The sequence below is a fragment of the Lynx rufus genome, unplaced genomic scaffold (genome assembly GCF_022079265.1).
Source record: "Lynx rufus isolate CCGP_SWC_20201006 ecotype Redwood Valley unplaced genomic scaffold, mLynRuf1.p SCAF_12, whole genome shotgun sequence".
NCBI classification, from domain to species: Eukaryota; Metazoa; Chordata; class Mammalia; order Carnivora; family Felidae; genus Lynx; species Lynx rufus.
Genome location: NW_025814826.1, coordinates 14,910,590 through 14,929,455, shown reverse-complemented (window position 1 = coordinate 14,929,455; position 18,866 = coordinate 14,910,590).

Here is an 18,866-nt window from a genome sequence, read left to right as displayed (position 1 = left end):
TGTTATTGTAATCCTGAAGTTATTATTCAGAAATAAGCCAATTGTTTTATCAAGCATAGTAGTAAATTTAAGTGATAAGTCTTTCCAGATTTTGCTAATATGGACGATAACTTAAGCATATATTTCTTTATATAGCTTCAACATCTATTTTATACTTGAAATCATAATTTTCACGAGATCGTTGGCAAATTCTGAGAAAAGTTGCATAAAGTATTATATGATCTTCATCTATTATTATGTTGCCATACCATGAAACTTAACATGCAGATCTCACTAGCTTTTTCGTTTGCTATGATTGTGGAATTTCGTCTCTTAAGCAACCATTTATTACGCTTACAGATTTGGTTGTCAGACATTCAGTCGGGGCCGTGGGGATGGCTTGACTCTGCTCCATGAAGTCTGAAGTCCCAGATAGAAGTCTTGAAGGCTGGAAAACAGGGCAGCTGTTGGCTCAGTCGCACACACATCTGGCAGGTAGTACAGGCTGCTGGCTGAGACCTTAGCTGATGCTGTCAATTAGAATTCCTGTAAGAAGCCTCACTGAGTGGCCCAGACTTGTTCACGGCATGTGGATTGGTCCAACGGAGCACATCTAAAGACTGGGGGGAGCCAGGTGAAAGTCATGAAACTTACCATGACCTCGCCTCGGAGTTTCCAATTCTGTCCCATTCTCCTTATCAAGGCAACCATAGCCTGCCTGATTTCAAAGGTGGGGGCTGCAGAGGGAGATTGACTGATAGGTAAGTAGCAAAGCTCCAGAAGAACTTAGGGGATAGCTTCGATTTCCCTGGTTGGTTTTGTTTTGTTTTGTTTTGTTTTGTTTTGTTTTGTTTGTTCGTTTTGCCACTGGGTTTCCATTACTGGCAACTTTCTACATATAGTACTTGCTAGATGGATTTGTTTAGAACCTATCAGTATAGTTCTTAACACATAGTGGTTGGAAGTGTCTTATTTTTATCATGTCTTTTTATTGAATGCTACCAAACTGTTACAAGAGGGTGAATGAAATAATTCATCATTTGCTTTAACGGGTTACTGTAGAATTATTACTCTAGAACTCAAATATTAAATTATGTTAAGAAAGGATTGTCTGCAAGGAGGATAGCAAGGGCTTTCCCATACTGAGTATTGTGCAGTGAGAACAAAACAATAGGACACTAAGCATAAATTGGCACATTTTGTCTTGCAACATATCTGAAGTCAAAGTTTGCCCAGGGAATTTAAAATGGGGTCTGACCAGAACCGGAGGTTGGATTTTGGTCTTGCAGCAAAGAAATGAACACAGTGTTGATCAGAATGTAAATAATAAATGCAAAAACCCATTTAAAATCAATCCTATTTGAAGGTAGAAAACAACAATGTAATTCAAATTATAATTGATTTAGTAAATTATAAATACATATACTGAATTTATTTCTTACACATCCATAATAAATGTCATCCTACATAGTATAGAACATTTCTCCAAATCATTAAGTTAATTTGGGGGGATAAAAAAAACACAAAAACTCCGTATTCTTTCAAACATGAAGATACATACTCTACTCTAGGCCAATATAAAGAGTATATACTATGAACCACAATCTAATCAAGTATTCATTATACTTAATTTCATTTTTCTAAAGACTATATTTAATATTACTTGCACAAGAAAAAAAATATTGTGCAAAATAGCAAGTGCTATAGGTAAATATGAATGAAATTCTCAATGTAACTTTTTAAAGCTAGAATATTCAGAATTACTGCATGTTCTACTCTGCAGGTCATGATTTTATAAAATATTTTTTCTTCCCCAAACATGCCAGTGTTCAATCGTGATTTAAATTTATCCTTATCTTTCTAAAGAAGTAAAGCTATAAGTAATTCTCCAAAAGCAACAATTTTCATCTTTAAAATTAGATTCCATCAGATCACATCAGTGAAGATAACTAAGACCACGGAATCGTCTCTGTACATAAAATGCCTGCCATGGGACACACTAGGGACTTTGATATCAGCTGGGGTTTTTTCCTGTGTTGAGCAAGTTCTGCATTATTTTTAATGCTGCAAAAGCTCTCCTCTGCAGTCTTCTGCACCATCTCTTGAGAATGTGTGCCTTGGTGTTGGGGTTGCCTGCATGATGATGCCTTTCAGAATATCAAACTGTTACTGAATTCTGACTCGTAGTGTTACTAGGAACAGAGAGTACTTCACTTATCAGTGACTTTTTATTTTGTGATGCTGCTGTTCTGCTCAGTCTCTAAACGTCAGATGGCCAATTGATTCTACTAGATACAGAATGCACATGATAGTATTGTTTTCAAGTCCTGTTGCTTTTACCCTCTAAACACCAGCTCTTCACAGCTTTTTTACAACTACTGCTTTGATTTTTGCTTCTATCATTTCTTTCATTGGCTTTTATTTGCTGTTTGTCCTCAGCTCTTACCTCGCCTCCCCCACAATCATCCTTTGTATTATTTCCTAAATTATATTGCTTCTTACCTAAAATTTCTTATTGGCTCCATATAGTGGTCACAGAAGATAGTTGGTATGATTTGTCAGCAGGATGAAGTAAAAAAAGAAAGCCCACAGTCTTTTTTCCTGGCCCACCTACATGACCAAACTCTTCTTACACTGTTCTCCATTCTTCCCCTTCTCCTTCGTCCTCCTTACCCCCCTCCCTTTTTCCCTACCTCTATCTCTTCCTTTCTTCTTTTATTTACTCATTCCAGAAATATGTGTTGAGATCTCACTATGTGCTAGGCACTGTCCTAGGCTCTGGAATACACTCATGAGTAAAAAAGACCAGTCTTCTGTTAGGCATATAGAATACTGAGGGGAGATATCCTTCCACCAGATCATAATTCCCATGTGTGTTAAGTTGCGGCCATGACAGGTACTACAAAGGAGCACAGTGTGAAAAAAGGATACACAGTGGGAGAACTTTACATAGGCAAAAGGGATCTACGCAGGAAGATTCTACAGGCTGTATTTATTTACAGGTGGCATGAAGTAAGAAATCTGTAACTGGTGGTTTTCATTTATTCAATTAGGGGCCTACCATACTATGCTAGTGCTGGGGAAATAAAAAAAGAATACAAAATATAGAGACTCTACTCTCTCTACGGTAGTTAATTATCCAAGTTAGGGAGGCAGGAGCTAGGTCGAGGGCTCTCTTGGAGGAGGTAGTAATGACAGATGAGATGGAGTTTGAAAGCCTAACAAGGATGACAAGATAACAGCAGATAATTTGTGTCCTCTCTCTTTTTTCTTTTTAAACCTGACAAGAGATCGATCAATTGTATAGATCTTTCCAAAGCACCAGCTTTGGGTTTCATTGATTTTTCTGTATTGTTTCCTTGTTTTCAATTTCATTGATTCATGCTGCACTTTTAAAATTCTTATTTCCTTTCTTCTGCTTGCTTGCTTGAACTTTTGTTTGCTGTTCTTTCTCTAGCCTCCTAAGGTAGAGAAGATTAGATTAATGTTTTTAGATCTTTCCTCTTCTCATGCATACATTCAGTGCTATAAATTTCCTTCACATCACTACTGCCTTTATTGTATCCCACAAATTTCTATGTTTTATTTTTAATCTGTTCAAAATATCTTTTAATTTTTCTTGAGACTTCTTGACTTGTGTGTTGCCTATGTTGCTTAGAAGTTTGTTGGGTTAAAATAATGCAACACAGAGGCTAATAGACTGAGGTGGCTCTAATGCCTTGGTAACCTACCCTAGGACACTGAAACCTAAGCCAGACTCAGTGCACTGGTATCTGAGAAAATGAAACTTAAGAACAACCAATCACATACAGCCAACTGGGCTTTCCCAAGTAAGGCAGCTTCTTGAGCTATAGCCAATGAAATAACTTCCTTGCTCTGCTCCCTTGTCTTCTCTACAAAAATCTCTTCCCCAGTTCCCGTCAGTGAATCACTCCCAACCACTTGCATTGTCACTGCCTGATTTGCATCAATGAATGCTCAACTAAACTGTTGAAAGTTTTAATGTGCCTCAGTTCAGCTTTTAACAGTTCTGGATAAAATGCTTTCCCAGCCATGTTGAGAGGAACCATGTAAATTATGTGATAGGAATGACTTAAAAAGGAAGAATTCTATCATTGACCTTGACAGGATTTATAGGCAAAATATACTGGTGAAGCATTTCACAGTAAAGAAAGCTGTCATGAGTAATGTTGTCAGGTCAAAAAGGAAGTTAAGTTTCTATTATTACAACTTTGAAACATTAAGTTTCTTAAAGAATCAAAATATTAACAAATCAGGCCACTATATAAAAAGATCTTAAACATTTTACATAACAAGAAGAAAACAAGTACCCAGTCGGAAACCTCTATTTGCTAAAACATACCATTTTTGGACTAAATCTGTGTGGATGGCCCTCTAGTATATAAGGTACAAATCTGATTGTCGAGATCTGCAGATAAAACCCATCTTCCCCGTTTATTCTTTGTGTCTTCTTGGCATCTTACTTAGATTCTTTGAGTTGAAGTTCCTCATACAATAAAGAATACAATGTTTACCTCAAAGTGTTGCTGTAGGAATAAAATTAAAAACATGAATGTAAAATAATGTGTACAGAGTAGGTGATCAGTAAACATGAGCTATTTCTCCTATTGTTGCTTTTAGAAGGCTTCTGATCCAAGTTCATGATTAATATAAGATAAATCTATAGAATTTCTTCACACTCATCTATTTCTGTGTATAACTTTTTAATTTATAATTGTACACTTTAAGAATGCTTTAAGAATCTGACACATTGAAAACTCTCTAGAATCACTAAAGTAAAAGTTCCACAGCTCTGAAGGAAAACAAATAATAGGAAAATTAGCCTATAATTTTAGTAATTGTCAAGGTGGCACTACCATGTCAGACTAATTCCTTTGGAAAATCTAAATTTTCAGTATATTTCTTTGTATTTTAAATGTGCCAGATGACGTGTGATTGTATATTTACATGCATTAGCTATTACTTAGAAGGAAAATGATCTATGTCATGTAATTTCCAAGGAAGCAACAATAACTTAATTGTGCTCTTGTTGATTTTAAAGTGTAGCATAAAAACATCCTTGGAGACTTCCAAAGATACACAAAGTACTCCTAAAGAGAGCAATAGAGACACCAGGAGAATCTAGCTGTGAATGTATTCCAAAAAAGCTGTTTACGTGTTAAGGGACCCAGTTTAATTCATAGTGTTACAGCTGTGAAGTTAATGTACAAATCTGAGATTCTATCACAAAGGACCATTATATGTACTTAACATGCCACTTAGTCCTATAATTTCCCCTTTTATAGTAATGCATAGTAATGCACATACATCTTAAAGTACTAGATGAGTGTTGTGATGGTTGTTAATAATAACAGTAATGATGAACATGACAATAACCACTATTTATTAAATGATCAAAATATGCCGGGTCCTTTCTTTAGTGAGCACTTTGTACACATCATCTCCTTGATTCTCTCAACAACCCAATTAAATCGATGCTGTTATTATCTCTATCTTGAAGAAAAGGAACCTAAGGCTTTAGTAGATAATTTGCTGGGGAGGTTGTTTTTGGTTAGATACCCAGTCGTCACTCCTCGTGTCCATTAATTTATTCCTTGCCAAAGAACATCAGGTTTTTTTCCAAGCATGAAAACACCTGGAGATGTTGGGTCCTTCTCCAGCTCCAGGACTAAAAACTGAGTGGTCTCATTCCAGCATATTCCTTCCATCTCCCTTGGGATTGACTGACAAGTGAACTTGAACACATATCTCCAAAAGAACTATAAGGTCTACTTTTGCTGCATGACTGGTACGAAGAGTTTCTCACTTTTTAAAAAAAGCAAACAAACAAAAGCCAATGTTCTATCTTCTGGGCTTTGAGTGTTGTGAGGATCTAAGACCTAGATCTGCTGTCAGCATCTTGATACTACAAGATGAATGAATGTGAAGACAAAGCCCTCAAGCCATCTCCCATCCAACACCCCAATACCAATTCCTCTTACCCTGCTCTATTTTTTCCCATAGAATGCATCATTTTTAGCATACTATATAATTTCCTGTTATCATATTCAAGGTTTATATGTGTTATGCATTATTATATTCCTTGTTAATATATGTTATCATATATCACTATTGTGTTCATTCTTATATTATAGCTTCACTCCCTGGCAACAGTGTAAGTTCCACAAGAGCAGAGGTTTTATGTCTATTTCACTAATATGAACAGTGCCTGCCACAGGGAAGGCTCTGCTGAAGACAGGAGAGTGGAAACAATAGAAAAAAACCTGGATCACTGAGGTACGAGCTAGCCATTCATCTTGCTGCTACACTTCCTGTTTTGTGAATAATATGTTCCCTTGAAATCAGAATTATATGGGTTTGGGCACTGCTTTATTCAGAGTCAAATATATCAAAAAGTAATACACCTACCAAGTTTTTCTTCTAGGAAAGATCATATATGAGATTCAAATGTATAGACATACACTTGTATGAATTTTGAGCTGGACACTCAAAACCATATTTTTTTTCACCAGCATGCTATACTGCACCATGGACATATTAATGAGAGATGCTGTGAGATCACCTTGAAGTGGGAGAAGGAGGTAGAGTGAAGTAATCATTCCATAAACCATAGACCTACTGTGCATTAGGCATTGGAATGGACACTAGGAATGCAAGGGTTCACTGAACTTGTTCTTCATCCTAAGACTATACAGGGGGGTATACAGTGGACTTGGGGGGAAGCATGAAGAAGTAACCTACCTCTCTCAATTAGGATGCTTTTAATAGTGAACAACAGAAAATCCCAATTGAATTCATCTACTCAAACATATGTGGGATTTATCATTTCATATAATAAGGAATCTGCAAGTTGGTGGTTTCAGGGTTGTTCAATTCAGAGGTATAATAAATGCTATTAAGGACACAGATTCTTTTTGTCTTCCTGCTCTGTCACCCTTAACTGGCTGTTTTCCTCATTATCTCAAAGTGGCTCAGTAATTCCAGCCATCACAACCTCCCCCACATCAATGTCAAGTAGCAGGAAAAAATAATTAACTTTCCTTTCTATTTTGCCAGCTTTATTGAAGTAATATTGACAAATAAAATTGTAAGACATTTAAGCAGACAACATGATGATTTGATGGAAGTGTACATATACATCGTGAAAGGATTCCATCACCTCACGTATTTGCTTTTTTGGGGGGTGGTAAGAACATTTATCTTAGAAAATTTCAGTTATACAGTATGTATTATCAACTATAGTCACCATGCTATACATATGATCCTCAGACCTTATTCATCTTATAACTGAAAGTTTGCTCTTTTTTAGACTGATCTCTCCCTACTTCCCCCACTCCTAGCCACTAGCAACTACTCTTCCACTGTTTTCTATGACTTCAACTTTTTTCTTCTTCCCTCCCTCCCTTCCTTCCTTCCTTTCTCCTTCCCTTCCTCCTTCTCTTTTTTCTCTTCCTCCTTTTCTTTCTTTCTTTCTTTCTTTCTTTCTTTCTCTCTTTCTTTCTCTCTCTTTCTTCCCTGCCCCCCCCCTTTTTTTAAGATTCCACATATAAGTGATACCATGCACTATTTGTCTTTGTCTGGTTTATTTCACTTAGAACAATGGTTTCCAGTTTCATCTGTGTTGTCAGAAATGACAGAATTTCTTATTTTTTAAGGATGGATAATATTCCATAGTGCATATATATGCTACATTTTATTTATCCATTTATCTATCAACTGACAGGTTGCTTCCAAGGGAACTGTTCCACGGGTAGCTGTACAGTGTCTCTGAGAAGAGGGAGCTGAGGCATTTTCTGTGTTGCCATTTTGGTCAATTGCCCTTCACTCTTTAAGCGCTAAGGAAACTCCCCTAAAATATTCCCTAGGCAAATGTATTGTGTGTCATTGGATAGATTTGAATCATATGCACATTCCCAAGCCAGGCAAGGGAAATAAATATAATAACCATGATTAATTTGGGGAAAGACAGACTTGTGCCCTGAATCTGCAAAGGTTTACCGGAAGTAGGCATTTTATTTAGAACAAGGTCACAGCACAGGGCTGATAACTGAAAAAGTAAGAGTATTCTTCATAAGAAGGGTAAGGGGGGATGGCTGTTGAGTGGACCTCAAGTGTTTGTGACTTTGGTTTAGTTCTCATGTTACATGATCCTTCATAGGCATTTGGCAGAGTTACTCAAATCCTTTTCTGGATTTCTATGAAACAACTTTCTGTCAGCCATTTCCTAATTATTGTAAAAGTTAAATATAATGAATATAAAACAAAATATGCATATATGGTTTTGAGTATTGTGGCTACATAAAAAAAAAAAACCCAAAGCTTAGTTTAGTTGCTTAAAATAATAATACTTATTTCCCATTCTTTTTTTTTTAAGTTTATTTATTTTGAGAGACAGAGAGAATGTGTGTGTGTATGTGCATGTAGGCAGAGGAAGGGCAGAGGCAGAGAAAGAATCCCAAACAGGCTTTGCACTGTCAGTGTAGAGCCCAGTGTGGGGCTCAGTCTCACGAGTTGTGAGATCATGACCTGAGCTAATATCAAGAGTCAGATGCCGATCTGACTGAGCCACCCAGGTGCCTCCTCATTTCCCTTTCAATCTGCATCCTAGGCAAGGCTCAATAGGAATACTTTGTGTTAGTTCCACTGGGTGCCAGGGTGGCTGGAACGGTGGGGCTACGATCACTTGTGACTCATGCATGTGACACGTGAGCTAAGAAGCAGCAGCTGGGGCTCCTTGGCCATCTTTCCCATTCTCTGTATCATCTCTCCATGTGATCTTTCAAACTGTGCCCTCAGGGATTCCAAGGTGTGTCAGCTGAGAGAGAGAAAAAGGGAACCAGGAAGAAGATTTACGTGGCTTCGGGTGTTACATAGTGTCGCTTTCACCATAGTCCTAGCATTCACACACGGGAGGAGGGAACAGGGAATTCGGCTTTTGTGAGGAGGGTCAACATCACATCTGAAAAAGAACATGTGGAATGAGACGTATTAGAGCACAGATATTAATATGTATTTTTAGAATATCATTAGTGATACTGTAAAGATTATTTAGGTGGGAAAGTAGAAAACATTATGGAAAGTTTAGCAAAAGAGACACATAGATAAAACCTATGCTATATTAAAGTATTCCAAAACTAAATTAATTAAAACAGTACTGATGGCATATCCAAAAATCAATGAAACCAAATAGACATCTTTAGAGAAAGGCCCTAAGAAATGTACTATATTATGTAAAAAGTATGACAAATCAAGGGGAAGACTTCTAAGTAAATATTGTTCATACAATTGTTTGCAAAATTAAACTCCAGAGGAGTTAAGTACAACCAAACAAAACGTTCTATTACCTAAAGGTAAAAATGTTAAAAATGCACAATTATCAGATATTTAAAAATGAGCTGCTTATTTAGTATATAAGAAGATATTCAACAGTATACATAATCAAGGAAACCCCTAGCTCCACATGCAAACAGTATGCATTAGAAAGAAAATCAATTATGTCGGTATCAGTTATGTCAATATCAGGTAAAATAGACTGAGGGCAAAAGAAGTATCAGATATAACATGGACATTGAGTACTGATAGAAGAATCAGAAACACGAAACAGTGAGGAATCTATATTCACTTGAGAGCAGAGCTTTAAGATCATGCAGCAAAGATTGACAGAAGAGACAATTCCACAAACACTGTTAAAAATTTTAACACGTCTCTTTCGACAATTGATAGAATTGTGGCTACAAACAAACACCTAAAGCTTGGTTGCTTAGAATAACAATACTTATTTCCCTTTCTTTCTTTTTTTTTTCTTTATTTTAAGAGAGAGAGTACACATGTGCATGCGGGCAGAGCAGGGGCCTTGCCCCTCACAAATCACACACAAATCAATGAAGCAACGATGATCTGAGCAATATTACCCCGCTACCATGACCCAATTGATATTTATAGAACAATACATACAACAATTGAAGATTACATATTTTTGCAAGTGTGCATAGCACATTTGCCAAGGTAAACTGTATGCTGGCCTGTAAAAACATTTTCTTTTTTTTTAAAATTTCACTGGGGGCGCCTGGGTGGCGCAGTCGGTTAAGCGTCCGACTTCAGCCAGGTCACGATCTCGCGGTCCGGGAGTTCGAGCCCCGCGTCAGGCTCTGGGCTGATGGCTCAGAGCCTGGAGCCTGTTTCTGATTCTGTGTCTCCCTCTCTCTCTGCCCCTCCCCCGTTCATGCTCTGTCTCTCTCTGTCTTAAAAATAAATAAACGTTGGAAAAAAAAAAATTAAAAAAAAAAAATTTCACTGTAATTCTATTAGTTCCAGACATGCAGTGATTCATATAGTGGTTCAATAATTCTATTTCAAGATAAGAGTGCTAAAAATATTTTCAATACATTTCAAAGAATTGAAATTTTTAAAAAAGACTTTTTTTTTACTACCAAAGTAGCAAAGGTAAGAAATCATTATGATAATAAATTTAGAAGCAACACAATTGGTGGAAAATAGCAAAACAGTTAAGAAAATTATCTACTTGATTTATGAAATGATTAAAAACAATTGAGTTTTTGGGGCGCCTGGGTGGCGCAGTCGGTTAAGCGTCCGACTTCAGCCAGGTCACGATCTCGCGGTCCGTGAGTTCGAGCCCCGCGTCGGGCTCTGGGCTGATGGCTCAGAGCCTGGAGCCTGTTTCCGATTCTGTGTCTCCCTCTCTCTCTGCCCCTCCCCCGTTCATGCTCTGTCTCTCTCTGTCCCCCCCCAAAAAATAAATAAACATTGAAAAAAAAAAAAACAATTGAGTTTTAAAAAAACATTTTGAGTTTATAATAATATGAGAATTTTTATATTATGTAAAACAAAAACAAAGTCAGTATGTAAGTTCTACCTACCACATGATCACCGTAATTGAAAACCTTGGAGTATAGACGCACACTTCTGGCTACGACATGTTAACTGATACTGGAGTTGTCCCTGTGGTGAAGATAACAGCAAAACTGGAAAAACATATATAAAGTAACTGTTTTCAGGCACTGAACACCAGGCAGCTGAGGAATGTGAATCTTGAAAGGAGAAGAATACCCAATGTGATATCCAAGACAGGTCACCCTGACTTTATGACTGGAGACACTTTCCCATTGTGGACCAGTGTTCCTACTGAATGGAGGAAGACTGGATATTTGGGGTTTTGAAATGTTGGAAATTTATGTAGCGGAACCTGAGCAAAGGGAGGGGAGGTGTAGGCTGGCAGGAAGGGTAGAACCAAATGGTAGGGGGGCAGTTAAAATGGTGACGTGTGGGATCTTTTGAGGAAAAAATGACCCGTGATAAATTTCCTGTAAAGAAGATGGTCACGGCTCTCTGAATCTAATGCTCGAGTTAAGTTCTTACTCATAAAGTGCTCTTCTGCCATTTCTCTTTTATTACAAGTCTTCAATAATTGTCGCCTATGCACAGCAGTCCTGTGTTTGTGGTGTTTGACAGAACAGAAGTGGGTGGAAGAGGGAGAGCGTCTCAGGAAACTGGAAGTGATACTGAAGAATTTAGTCACAGAAGAGAAAGGTCCTATGTCACCAGGTCCACAGGACATACCTTTTCTAGTCTAATTTGAAGTCTATCTCAAATCATGTTTCATAGAGGTAAATAAATTCAAATGACGAGATGCAAAATGTGCTGAAATAACACAAAACTTAATGGATGTAATCATTTTATTCATAAAATCTGAAATTCCTTCCTAACCTGCATGTGATGGAAGACAGTTGGGCAATTATTAAATAACAACACATTATTAAAGGGAAATATTAGCTTACAGATATTAAACTTAGGGTGTGGGGTTCACTAACACATTCCCTGACGTGAGAAATGCTGACAGGTTGTAACTGCACATTACTTATAATAGAACTAACAGAAACCACCTCTGGGAGAGGGGGGTTGTTCTAGAGGAAATCCTCTGGGGATTTCTTGCTGATTCACCAAATCAAATGCCCCTTACTACAAAAAGGCCTCACTGGAGTCTTTGTTAGATTCTATAAGAATCTGTACTGACTGGTTCGGGATACCTGGGTGGCTCAGTTAGTGAAACATCCAACTCTTGGTCACGGTCTCATGTCATGGTCATGGGTCAGGTCATGATCTCACAGTTAGTGAGTTCGAGCCCTGTGTGGGGCATCTGTGTTGACAGCGTGGAGCCTGCTTGGGATTCTCTGTCTCCCTCTCTCTGCACCTCCCCTACGTACTCTCTTTCTCAAAAATAAATAAACATTAAAAGCAAAAAGAATCAGGGCTGGTCAAGGCAGATTTGCTAAGGTGTAAACCATAAGGGCAAATAGAGGCACTTCATGGTACTTAGCTTCAAGAGTGACTTAGAACAACAGCATACGTCTGACTACTGTAGTTGGAAATGAGAAGCTTAAAAATAGATATGGCTTTTTATTTAATTATACCATTTAGGCTCTTCTTTACAATGACAAATTGTGCTGTATACAGGAAAATATTTAAATCGCTTAAATAAAAATTCAGCACAAGCTGCTCTTATATTTGCATGGCAATCATTTACTGCTTCTGTAGAAAGCATGAAAATCCTCTATGCTCTACTGACATTATGCTAGATAGACTGACATGTAAGGGTGCATCTGGGCTACTGTCTGCTATCTGATCAAGAATTAGAGATATGAGGGGCGCCTGTGTGGCTCAGTCAGTTAGTGTCTGACCTCAACTCAGGTCGTGATTTTATGGTTCATGAGGTTGAGCCCCGCATCGCGCTCTGTGCTGACAGCTCAGAACCTGGAGCCTGCTTCAGATTCTGTGTCTCCCTTTGTCTGTCACTCCCTTGCTCATGCTCTCTAAATAAATAAATAAACAAACAAACAAACATTAAGAAAATTTTAAAAAATAGGAATCACCACAATAAAATATTCGGTTATTTGTAGGTAAATATTCCACCTAAAAACATGCAAAGATGCCATCCTATGTAATACATATATTTTGCAGAATTTATTCAAACTGAGACACCAATTTGCTGTGCATAATGTGCTAACATTCTTATTCAATTCCTTTTCCTGCTTTAATAACAAGAATGTTTAAAACAATGTATCACTTACCCATTTGGAGCCATAGTCATACTGATAGGAATTCACTTAAAAGTGTACATGAAGATACCTTGGAAGGCAAGTCCCACTTCAGCATGAAAAACTAAACATGGGGCTACTGTTTTGAGGTTTTATTATATTTACATATTTCCAAAGTCGTCATTTGTTCATCAAATCAGCGTTTTCTTTATATTATCTTCAATTACTACATTAACAATAATATGTGTTATAATAACTTGTAAGTGTGCTTTTTCCACATGAATAGATGATAAACTGTGATAAACAGGATGATAAACTTAATTTTAGAGAGACTACCTACTTCCAGAGCAAAATAGGTTAATTAAAACATTTCAGGTGCCTCAAAGGGAAATTCACATGGTACATAAGACAAAAAGAAAATAAAAAGAGTAAGAAGAAAAATGTGGGGATGAAAGGCATATATACAAAACAGGTCACTAATCAAAAGGTCAATTAAGTTTGAATCTTCTAAGAAGAAAGAGACAGGGTGCACTCAGAAAAGTGTTCTCTTTATAAGGTCCACTAAGATCTTTCAATTTCCAAGTTCAATAGTTTCTACTTTCAGTACTTGCCAGTAAAATTACATTAATTTTTAAAGTGCTTTGCTGGCCTGAAAATATTACTTTATCCTGAATGCTCACTTGATTACTGTTTTCTGAGGATTCTCCTGTTATAACAGATAACATTATGCAAATTTTTATAAGGCCACCCATGATACCAAAATACATTATACTAATAAACTGTCAGGGCTGGAGATAGTGAATGACAGCACTTCCATAGTCCAGATAGAAAGCCAGTTCTAAAAACAGATGTTTGGACTTAAGTTAGTAAAGTTTGTTTTTTGTTTTTGGGTGTTTTTTTTTTTTTTTTGGTCCATTTTACAGAAGTGGAAAAAGTGTTGTCTGTGGATCATGTGGTGAAAAATATTAACTAACACAGGCCATGGAATCTTAATGAATAAGTTTAGGATGAATAAATTAATACAAATTTCCATGATGAAGGAAAGGCTTCCAATCAAATGCAGCAACCTGTAAATCTGTTGACATCACAGGTGATTTTTTATTAATGACTCTTCTTACGGTAGAAAATACCTCATATACTAGAGAGCATTGGTATCCTTCACTCAAGTTAGCCTTAGATAGAAATCTTAGAGCTCACCAAGATAAAGGAACTGTGCTCCAGAGAACTTAATTATAGCTTGGATGACTGAGAATGATAATTTCCTTGGAAAAAAGTCACCACATTAGATACAAGTTCTTTCATTTATTTTACTTACCCAGAAAAGTCCATAAATTCTTGCTTTCCTTAATTTTCACTATGTAGACACATGGATTATATTATTGTTTCCTAACCATTATGATAATAAATGACTTAACTGATAATAAAATTATAAAGAATATTGTATTTGTTTTATTACATTTATTTTTTTATTTTATACTCTACCCATTATTAGAACTGTGCATTGTGGGCCATACCTATTCATAATTATAGCCATTATTCTCAGAGGCTCATCATAGTCAGAAAATTTATATTCCCTGTGCTTTTTGTCACTTATGTTTTTTTTTTAAATGTGTAGTTCACAATTTGGTTGAGTGAGGTGTCACATCTCTCACGTTGCCTTCAAAATGGAGGTTTTCCTGCTACAACTTACTTTTAGAAGAGCATAAACTGTAGAAATGACCCAGGCTCCTGACTCTGGAGGTTTGAAAAAATTGGATAATGTAAATAGAAAGTTAATAGATTGAGAAGATTTTGAAGTTCACTTCCAAATGTACAACAAGAAAAGCTGGACAAACCGTAAATTAAGATTTTTATTGGACCCATCAGAAAACTGAGGTTTCAGGCACATTTGGAGAGACAGGCGCATCCAGAGACAGAACAGAGATCTACCTACCAGGAGCAGAAGCTATTAGGAACACTTAAATGATAGAGCACAGTTTTAGGGGGCTCCCACCCTTCCGTGGACTTTTCCTCCAGGAAACCCACCAGGTTCTCATGTGACGATCTGAGAATGACCCCTTTAAGGGCTTCCTCCAGAAGGTGGGGAGTAGGGGAGAGTCGCCACTGTAAAATATGCCCAGATTGTGACAGAGGATTCCTCCCCACTCTATGCCCCTCCAGACTTCCAATCTCAGCAAGGAAGGAAAGAAACTTAGTCAGCAGAGGCCAGGGCTTCGAGGAAATAGATTGGGAACCAGGGAGGGGAGGAGGCAATGGAAGAAGTGGGGGGTGGGAGCTACAAAACAGCAGAAATACTGTGAGGTCACAGTCCTGAGACAGTCTTCACCCAAAGACTTAGGTTTAATTAGAATATTACAAACACTTCCGCTCCCCAACACCTTACCACCATACCAGTAGCTTTCTAGTACAATAACAGTGGATTGCAGCTAAATGAACTGCCAAGATACAGACTCTCAGAAGTGGATTACAAAGAGGGGGGCCAAGTCAAGAGAGGAGACAAAGACACCAAAGGAATTCAAAGCCTTTGGTGACTATAACTACAGCAGATGTGAAACACAGCTTAATCCTAGCTACATTGATATAAATTCTCCAATGAAAGCTCTGTTTACCTCAATTCCTATTATCTGATAACAATGTGTCTAGTTTGTTTTTTTTTAATTTTTTTAAATGTTTATTTTTGAGAGAGAGAGAGACAGAGCGTGAGCGTGGGAGGGGTAGAGAGAGAGGGAGACACAGAACCCGAAGCACGCTCCGGGCTCTGAGCTGTCAGCACAGAGCCCGATGCAGGGCTTGAACTCACGAGATGTGAGATCATGACCTGAGCTGAAATCAGCCGCCCAACCGACTGAGCCACCCAGGCGTCCCCAATGCGTCTAGTTTTTTAAAAAATCACAAGGCATGCAACAAACAAAAAACTACTCTCTGAAGAGACACAGCAGTCATCAGAAGCAGACTCAGATATAACAGATGTGGGAATGATCAGAGAATTGAAAATAACCATGGTTAATAATTTAGGGCTATAAGAATAAAAGTAGCATACAAAAGTAGATGAGTAAAGTGTGGGGCACCTGGGTGGCTCAGTCAGTTGAGTGTCTGACTCTGAATTTCGGCTCAGGTCATGATCCCAGGGATGTGGGAGTGAGCTCTGCATGGAGGTTACTTAAGATTCTCTCTCCCTGTACCCCTCTCCCACCCCGCCCCACTCTGTCTCTCAAATAAAAAAAAAAAAAATAGATGGGCAAAGTAAACAGAAAGATGGAAACTCCGAGAGTGAAAAGTGAATGCTAAAGAAAGAAATTCGGTAACAGAAATGAAGAATGCTCCTCAGGAAACTTTAAGTAGCTGGGAAAAGAATCAAGAAGTGTGAAGATAGGTCAATAGAGACTTCCTACACTGAAATGCAAAGAGAAAAGGAAACATTAAAAAAAAAAAAATAGAACATCCAAGAACTGTGAGACACTATCCCAAGGTATACATACGTATTCATAATTGAGAAATCAGAAGTGGAAAGGGAAAGGGAGCAGAAGAAAAATTTAAAGTAGTAATGGCCAAGAACTTTCCAAAATTAAAGACAGACACCAAGCCACAGACCCATGAAACTCAGATGATACCAACAGAATAAATTTTAAAAGCAAAAACAGAAAGCCACAGAAATATTTAGTCATATTACCATTCAAACTGCAAAAAGTTAAAGATGAAATCTTGAAAGAAGATGGGGAAATGAAAAAATATGTGTAGTGTTACCTCTAGAAAACAAAGACTTGTCATCGGAACACATGTAAGCAAAAGAAAGTGGAGTGAACTATTTAGAAGGAGAAAGCATCAACCTTGAATTCTTTTTTTTTTTTCTTTCCTCTTTTTCAACCTTGAATTCAACATGCAGCAAAATTACTTTGGAGAAAAAGAGACAAATTTTTTCTCAGATAAACAAATACTGAGGGAAATCATTGATAACAGACTCACCCTTCTTCAAGAAATGTTAAGAGTTCTTGGGGCGCCTGGGTGCACTTGGTTGAGTGTCTGACTTTGGCTCAGGCCATGATCTCCGGTTCGGTTCATGAGTTCAAGCCCCGCATCCAGCTCTGTGCTGACAGCTTGGAGCCTGGAGCCTGCTTTGGATTCTGTGTCTCCCTCCTTCTCTGCCTGCTCTCACTCTCTCTCTCTCTCTCTCTCTCTCTCAAGAATAAATATTTAAAAAGAAGAAGTAGAAGAAAAGAAATATTAAGAGTTCTTTAGGGGCGCCTGGGTGGCACAGTCGGTTAAGCGTCCGACTTCAGCCAGGTCACGATCTCGCGGTCCGTGGGTTCGAGCCCCGCGTTGGGCTCTGGGCTGACGGCTCAGAGCCTGGAGCCTGTTTTGGATTCTGTGTCTCCCTCTCTCTCTGCCCCTCCCCCGTTCATGCTCTGTCTCTCTCTGTCCCAAAAATAAATAAAAGTTGAAAAAAAAATTAAAAAAAAAAAAAAGAGTTCTTTAGGCAAGAGAAAAATGATATGGATCAGAAACTTGGATTTATAATAAAGTATCACATAAAGAGAAAGAATAAATGTTTTAAAAATCCTTATTTTCCTCATTCTTCGTTGATCTATAAGACAACCGTTTAAAGCGGTAATCGTAACAATGTCATTGGTATATGGAAAAATATAATGAATATCAGCAATTTCACAAGGGATAGGAGGGAGAAATTGGGAATATTCTGTTACAAACTGACTATACTGCATGCTAAGTTATAGTGGTAGTTGAAGGTGGACTTTGATTAAAAATGTGTATTTTACACTAGGGGAACCAATAACATTTTTTAACTAAGTGTAATTGATATGCTTAGGAAAGATAAAAATGGAATTATAAAAAATGCTCACTTAAAACCAGGAAAGGCAGAAATGAGAAAAAAGAAAAATCAAATGCAATGAATAAAAAGCAGTTGCAAACAAGAGAGCATTAGTCCATCTGTATCAATAATTACTTTAAATGCGACTGGTTTAGATATACCAATTTAAGATTCAATTTCTAAATTTCAGAGTTTGGTTCTTTTTTCTGCTGCACGTGTTATTTTGAATTGGAAATACTTTAGAGAGCCAAGTAAGGGTTCTAAAGCTAGGAAACCCAAATCCCAGTTTCCTCCCAACTGGCTACAATCTAGCCATTATATTTAATACATTTTCTAAACATTTTTATGCATCATCAGTTCCTTTTTATTTTCAGTAGACTGAACTTCGGCAGCTGTGCTTTGTATATTTTGTTTGTATTCAAATAGATGCAGTTTATTTAATACATTTATTATTTACAATTAATTTAATTTTAAATTAATGAAATAGATATAATTTCTTTAATTTATTACTAGTTACTACTTACTTTTAGCTTTTCCTAGGAGTGACTTCTTTCTACCTGGGCAACTCTCAAAAGAAATCTTGAAATAAGACACTAGTCGAAGTCTAGAAACTGGTAACACCTGTATTTAAGAATAATTACTCTAGGAAATTATCCAGAAGCATTTATAGAAACAGTTTTAGAAATTGAGCAAAGTCTGTGCCTTCCTTTCAACTATAAAAATCATGTCTTTAATATTCTAATGTTAGTGTCAAGTAGGCATTTTTTAATACATAGACACTTTTGGTCACCAGAATTTTTTTTTATGTAGGTCTGATATTTACTATCATATATATCCTGTTCTTCTATTTTGATTCTCAGACATAGATGGGAGAGGGAAGTGACAGAAGGGAGGTGATGGGGGTAGATATCTCTAGGCTTTGAGCATCTTTATAGTTAAACCTGCCTTTGATTTAATTCTAAAGAAATTCATACACCTGTGGATCTTGA